The sequence below is a fragment of the Sorex fumeus genome, unplaced genomic scaffold, assembly GCF_029834395.1.
Source record: "Sorex fumeus unplaced genomic scaffold, SorFum_2.1 ptg000098l, whole genome shotgun sequence".
NCBI classification, from domain to species: domain Eukaryota; kingdom Metazoa; phylum Chordata; class Mammalia; order Eulipotyphla; family Soricidae; genus Sorex; species Sorex fumeus.
The window spans coordinates 12,115,523-12,123,408 of record NW_026606155.1 but is presented as its reverse complement, the minus strand read 5'-3'; the positions used below and the strand labels follow the sequence as shown (position 1 = coordinate 12,123,408).

At 36.2% G+C, this 7,886-nt stretch overlaps 1 pseudogene; it reads right to left on the bottom strand.

Annotated features, from left to right (window-relative positions):
* Positions 1–811: 811 nt before the first annotated feature.
* LOC130041262 (60S ribosomal protein L26-like) lies at positions 812–3,072 on the bottom strand (annotated as a pseudogene).
* Positions 3,073–7,886: the final 4,814 nt, after the last annotated feature.

Below are 7,886 nucleotides of genomic sequence, written 5' to 3'. Positions count from 1 at the left end.
TTTAAATTTATATATGTTATATTATGATATATATAAATATATGTATATAGGCATGTTTATAATTTTAAATTTATATTTATTTAAACTTTTAAATTGTATATTGTTAATATGTGTAAGGGTTAATATTATGGATATGTAATTATTTCCTTTCTGATCTGAGTGAAAAACACTGAAAAATAACATTTGAGATATTGTACATATAACTGCACTTAGAGAGAGAGAGAGAGAGATAGATAGATAGATAGATAGATAACGCAGTATGCTGTTTGTTTTCAGTTTTGTGCCCATTTTGCAGTGTTGAGGAATTTCTCCTGTCTCTGCCCTCAGAAATCACTCCTGGTATGGTTCAGGAAACAATAAGGTGTGCAGGGGGTCAAACCCAGGTGGGCTAAGGACAGTGCCCTACCTAATTGACAGATCAGACCCCAGGATAAGTTTTGCTGTTTATCTGTTTGCAGGCTATCCTCAGCAGTTCTCAGGATTTATTCCTGACTCTGTATTCAAGGAAACCTCCTAGCAGGGTTTAGCGACAATACAGGGTGCCAGGGATTGAACGCAGGAGAGCCATATGTGCAGCAATGTCCAACCTGCTTTACTATCACTTCAGCAAGTTATTTATTTATTTATTTATTCATTTATTTATTTATTTATGTTTTTAGTGTTCCCAATTAGCTTTTCACACAACCCAAAATGTTTTAAAACCAAACCTGGGCCAGCTCTAAGTACTTGCTTTGCACCTAACTGCTTGGTGAAAGGGATTGGCCTGAACACCACCATTTATGATCCAAAACCCAAAGCTGAACACCCAAAATCCCATCAGTACTGATTTCAGAAATTGTAAACTCAACTGATGTTCAAATGTACACCACTGAAGTCTTCATTTTACAGTTTTTAATCAAGTTGAATATAACTTTATTCCTGCATCTTCTCAAGTGTTTCTTCCTTATATTTGCCCTTCTCCTTTCCTACTTGGCGAGACTTGACTTTGCGTTCAAGGATCTTTTTGCGATCTTTGTCCAGTTTTAATCTAGTGATAACCATCTTACTGGGGTGAATGCCCACATGGACAGTTGCGCCATTTGCCTAGTCCCGCTGAGCTCGTTCAATGCAGATAACATATTTCTTTTTGTAAACCTGGACTACTTTGCCAATTTGCTGACCTTTGTAGTGTCCTCTCACAACCTGAACCTCATCGTCCTTCTGGATGGGTATAGATCACACACTGTAATTCTGTCTCAGCTCTTTGGAAAGAATGTAAGACATAATCTTCCTACAAAAGTGGAAAGGTGCATTGAAATGCCTCTTACGGTTCTTGCTCCAGTCAAAAGTCACAATAGGATTGAACTATATTTTGGCAGTACCACTTCAGCAATGGCTGCAGAAAGGAAAAGCTCAGCAGGTCATTTTTAACATACACTTTTTTTAATCTTTTTTTTATTAGTGAAACACCATGAGATACAGTTATAGACTTATAAATTTTTGTGCTTGGGTTTCAGTTATACAATGATCAAATACCCATCCCTCCACCAGTGCCCATCCTCCCCCACCACGGGTCCCAGCATCCCTCCCCCCCACCCCCCCCCCATCCCACCCTGCCGCTGTGGCAGGGCATTCCCCCTTGTTCTCTCTCTCTTCTTTTGGGTACTGTGTTTTGCAAGAGAGGCATTGAGTGGCAATCATGTTTGGTTTATAGACTAGTTTTAGCAAGTCTCTCCCACCCTGGGAGGGTCTTCACAACACCCTTTATTTGGTACTCTCTTCTCTATCTGAGCTTCCTTTTCACCTAGCACATATGGCTGGCCTTCAAGTCATGGAGCAAAATTCCTGGAACTAATCTCAGCCATTCTTGGGTGTTAGTCTCCCGTTTTGTTGCTTTATGTTCCCCAGATGAATGCAATCTTTCTGTGTCTATCCCGCTTTTTCTGACTCATTTCGCTTAACATGATACTTTCCATGTAGTACCACTTAACATACACTTTTCATCGACTATTCTTATATAATGAATTTTATAACCTTGAACATATGTAATTTAAATGTTCTGCTTTATGTAGAAATGATAATACTGCCGGGATCATAGTCCAGATATGAAATATAGAGGAAAAATTACCTTATTTACTACTTGTCACAGTGCCTAACACAAACAATATAGATAAATAAATGCATACCTACGTTTTGTTATTTCAAATATTCAATAACAATTTACCTACAAATAACTGATAATGATAAATGTTAACATTATTATGAAATACAACAAAAAGAAGAAAGATGCATTATATTCCCAAGTAGATTAGCACACAGTATGCCTTCTTTTAGAACTTTCACACTAGTTACTGGAAATCAGGTGCCAAGCACAGAATCTCAGAAATTGTAAGAAGCAATTTTGAAATTTCTTTCAGTTTTAAGAAGCAAATACAAAAGTTGCCAAACTGGTGTATTACAAATGTCTTTCTGATATAATATACTCAAACAACATGAAATGGTAATAAAAATCTGGGAACAATAATATTCCTTAACAATATTTGGGTATCATTTATGACAGCAAAGAGATCTATTTTTTCTTCTAATTGCAAATGCAAGGGCACATATTCTGTTACATGTAGTTACGGCATCTAGACACAGAACTACAAAAATATGCATTGGGATCAATTTATAACAATTAGAAGATTGAGTAGGAAGCAACATCTTTCTGGTGTCATCTTACTTAAAACACCAGTCTGTTTTATTATTGAATCATAACCACAGGTTGTTTCATTTTCAGGGTAAAATAAACCAGTAGTATTTTGTTCCCTATGTTACTGTTCTCCAAGTTTATTTACTCTTGTCTTAACTTTTGCCCTAGTGAATGCATTATCTGTTCTTTGCTAATCCTGCTTCACAGGAATAGTAAGGGATATCCGGCATGAGTGACATTTGACCTTAATCTTAAGTGCATTGCAGCATTCCTGAGAGGCAAACCAGCGTGCCTTTTCACTTCTCGGTTTCTGAAATCTCATACTTAAAGTGTGTTGTGCTTGTCTGCTTTACTCGCCTCAGGATAGAAATCCTGACCTTCTGCACCGTGCTCTCTACCATGGCCCTTTGTGGTTTTTGAAAGTTATTTTACCCTGGAGAAAATGAGATAAAAAAGAGAATTGAATATGTAGGTTGTTTAATAAATGAAGGGATGGAATATCAATAAAATTTAGTCATTCAGTCTATCTTTGAAATATATATGTGTATATATAATTCTGCTTAAATATATTTATATTTTCAAGACCATAATATGTTTATATGTACATCTCTTATATACATATGGACGTGTAATTTATATCTCTATTTGTGGAGAAACATGAGTTTTTTTTATCTCGTGTACGCTTTTATTGACTTCTATATTAAGTTAAAGAGTTTGTACCTGTGACCAGGTCATTTGTTTAAAACAGAAATCTGCAGATTTTTAATAATGAATGATTACATTACAGATGAACATCATAAGAATGGTATTTTAAAAAAGGGTCAAAACACCAAAAGTACATTGGTATGTTTACATTTTCTGTTCGGCTGTAGACCATGCTAATTGTTGGGATGTTGGTAATGATGAAAAAGAGTAGGAGGAAAGAAAATTCATAGAAGTAATCTTTGGATATAAATTTATTAGCTTTGAAAATTCAATGTTATTGTATTAGTATATAGTCTTTTATGTATATTTTAATTTAATAAAATGCTTACTAAAATGTATTCCTTCTAGAAAATCAAATCCACAGCTTTTATTCAAAGCGACACAGGCTGCTTTGATCTATTTTGATAGACATAGAGGGTTGCATTTTATGAAAATTCCAATAAGACATAAGGGAAAGAACTGTGAGTTAGCACACAATTATGTAAATTTTCTAGTGACACTTTAAACATTTCTAACACTAGCTATTTGTATAATACTTCTCTGCCAGATTTTCAAGACACAGTGATAACTAAACAGGAACTCTGCCTGGAGGAATTTACAATTTAGCAAAAAAAAGAGAACAAAAAACAGGGAAAATTAATACTTTTAATACATCAATTATTTTAATGAAATGGTTGCACATGGCAATTTCAGAGTTCTGATCAAGAACACATGGGAATGTATACAAATATGACTAACTGGATTAAAAAATATATTTCAAAAAATAGCTGCTATTCACATTGTCAACTGGAATGAATCTGAGTTAGTCAGCCATCAAAGGATAGTCTAGATATTCTATAAAAGCTCTAACAATAGCCAGTGGTGGATATTTAAATACCCTTCCCAAAATACATAATTTTCAAGAATTTTCACAATTGAACACCAGCAGGTATCCTAATATGCTTTCCTAATGCCAAGAAGAGAAACAGTGTGTGTCATCTTTATGTCCTAAGTAAGAACATACCTCACAACATAAATATGAGAGGGGAATTCAGTCAACAACCACTGGGAAAATAATTCCTATTCTGAACAAGATAGCTATCAAAATGGAGAAGAGAGAAAAGTCAGAGAGTCATTCTTCAAGAGATTTCTACAGCTTTTTGTTAGTTCAGTCATGAAGTACCAACTTTTGAAGTGATAGCATCACCCATATGCTTCACCATTTACAAGTACATGACATAAAATAAACTCAGAAACATAAAATCAGTGAAGCAATAGAAATTCTAGAAAAATTGTACTTTAGGATAAGAATATCCTTTTCTTAAATCTGGCTATTTTATAGTTTTGGATCCGAGGGACTCATTAGCAATTTTCAAAAAATTAATATTGTAGAAAAAAGCAGTTTCAAAAATTACAAGTCAGACCTAGGGAGATAGATCAAAGGGCTAGTTCCATGCTTCACATACATGCAAGAGGTTTAGTTTGGTTGTGAGCACTGCATGGTCGCCTGAATACCTTACAAAGGGAATCCTTAGCAAAGCACCAGGAGGAATCCCTGGTACGTCCCCAAAACAAAACCGAACAGACATGCTAACCAACTCTCCTCCTAGAAATTCAGTATTTAGATGTACTATACAAATTCCTTCAATTAACTTTCTTAAAAACAAATTATAGGAAGGTTAAATTGTTTTGAGATCTTAATAGACTAAAAGCTTGGCTCAGTGACTAACAACAGCAAAAAAAAAAAGCACTGCTAAAATCTATTTTAAAAAGTGCAATTATAATATTACATGTAAACCAATATTGTTCAAATCATCTACAGACTACAATTCAAAATGATCTTACTAGCATACAAAGAGCTTCATGATTTCGATCCTATATCCAACCTCTGTGTTGTCTACCCAATCAAGCACATACACTAAGTATTGCTTTACTACTCTAACTCCTTGAAATCCCAAATGAACTGTGCTGTGCATACCTTCCTATCTTTATACACAGGATTTGCATTATCAAGAATAGTTACATACCATGAGTAATATGTCCCAAAATATTCACATATGTAATGCAGCAATTTTTTTCACATTTGTAGAATGGAAAAGACAGAGCATTCTATTTTATTAGAATTTAATGGTATCATTCAAGGTTATAAAAGATGCTAAATTGGAATAATCCCTCAACTTGCAAAGGTAATTAACTTATCCCCTATGCTGAATCTTTATCAGATACAGTTCATTTTTCTAACTATGCGTCTAATAAGAGACTGTTTCAGGGGAGAAGTACCTGAGTGGTTCTTATTAGTAGTTTGAGAGAGTTGATAGCCTGGATGAATGAAAGTTTAAATTTTTCCTAACTTGCTGCAAAAATGACAGGCTATTAACTCTCTATTTCAAAGTCTTATTTCTCATTTATCTTTCAATATCCAATATCAAATATCAGTTCTAATTTGTGATTTTTTGACTTCTGTAGTCCTAGAAGGATACAATTATTGAAAGTTTTCAGTACACCATATAAGGCCTAGATTGATGAACTCTTTTTAAGCCCAGATCCTCTATCTCAGGTTCCAATGGAGGTAAATTTCATGATGAAACAGTTAAAGGAAAATAGTTTACTTAGATTACCCAAGAACACATACTTAGTAAGATTGGATCTAGGATCTTAAAATGTGAAGAGCTCAGAATGTGTATTTTCTTCGATATTATTTTTTTGTACGTTTTTGGTATCCAGCTGGAATGATAACACAGGGGGTAGAGCATTTGCCTTGCATGCACAGGTTCAATTCGTCCGCCCCTCTCAGAGAGCCCAGCAAGTTACTGAGAGTATCTTGCCTGCACAGCAAAGCCTGGCAAGCTACCTGTGTCATATTTGATATGCCAAACACGGTAACAAAATGTCACAGTGGAGCCATTACTGGCCCACTGGAGAGAATGAATGAACAATGGGAGGACAGTGACAGTCACAGTAACTTTTTTGGTATCAATTTGTACTTTAATTTACTTTTTGTAACAATTTGTACTTTCACTGAGAAAAGTGCAAACTATTTAATATTTTATCTAATTAATATTTAAATACCTAATTTACTTTTTGTAACAATTTGTATTTTAATTTAGAAAAATATGTCAATTACTGAAAATGAAGTATTTCATAAGTGTTTTCAACTACAAATACAAAAAAGAAAACAAAGAAATATGTAAAGAAACATATAAAGAAATATGGGAATGCGAACCTCTCTGGAGTTAGGGTGAGAGGCAAAGATCCCAGTGGTTTTTGAGCATGTCTCTACTTTAATGTAAAGAATTACAGATACTCTGTTAGGGCGCGGATTGTGATCTCCCTTTAACGACAAAGAAACTCCAGAGACTGCAAACAGCAAGCAAGGTTTATTGTAAGACTGGCTAGCCAGGGTCAAGCCGCCTACACAGACACGCAGGTCAGTTAGGTGAGGCAAGACCCCGAACCTCTTCAAAGGGGATCTTATATAGGCCTTCACTGGCCGTTACAGCAAAGCCCGCACATTTCATAGCCAATAGATTTGTAACAACATATGCTTTCCTAACCAATCCAATTAAGGGTACATCACTCCTTAGCCTATAGATTCAAAGATCAGCATTTACGTACATAGGCATTGTGACTAGTGGGCATCAGGTAACTTGGACATTTGGTTATCACCTTGCTTCCTCTGATTCTCAGCCCTGCATTCCGGAGGTGGATAAGGGAAGAGTTCTTAAGGGAGGTAACAGATAAGGAGGGCAGGAAAGGGAGAGTTACTAATTTATAGAGTTTTAACTCTGGAATCTCCCTCAGGGTCCCTAGGGACCTAACAACTCAAAAGTATCTGTAAAGACAGCTAGTATCTAGAATATACCTGACACTCTGCAATGGAGTTTTCCCAAGAAGCTCACCAGTGCTTTCTCTCTCCACCTCTGAGCTATTTCTATTATATTTGCTAAATATATCTGTAAAAAACTAAACACGCAGAAGATTGTGTGTTCGCGGGCTCTCCAGAAGGCTCTATCTTGCCTCCAGGGTTCGGTGCCCTTGAGCCGCTGTGTGTGGCCTGGATCCGGACGGCTGTTGGTCAAGGGCTGACGAAGGAACAGACGAGGGCCAGGCCAGTTGATCTTAGTAGCAGTTTATTACAAGTAAGTTTATCCCATAGAAGAAATTTATGTTATGGAGGGCCTAGGTTCTCTCAAGCACATGGTCCCCTTGCTAGTCTCTCCGTGGTCCATCTTGCAGCCAGACCTGCTCTCTCTTTCTCCAGCTCCCTTGTCTCTCCAACTCCCCCACAGTCTGGGCTGACACTCCACCTAGACAGGTAGCCAAATCAACATAAGAAAGCCCTTCCTGAGGGCGCACCTAAAAGGTATTCTAAAGCCCTTCCTGACTGCTCCAGGCAAAATATCTCCTTAAGGTGTTTTTCTCTTTTCCTCAGTCCTATAAACAATCAACTATCAACTATTCCTGAGGCTATGCAGGAAAGACAGAACAATGTTTTCCTACATCTATCTATTGTCTTCTCCCTCCACTTTAT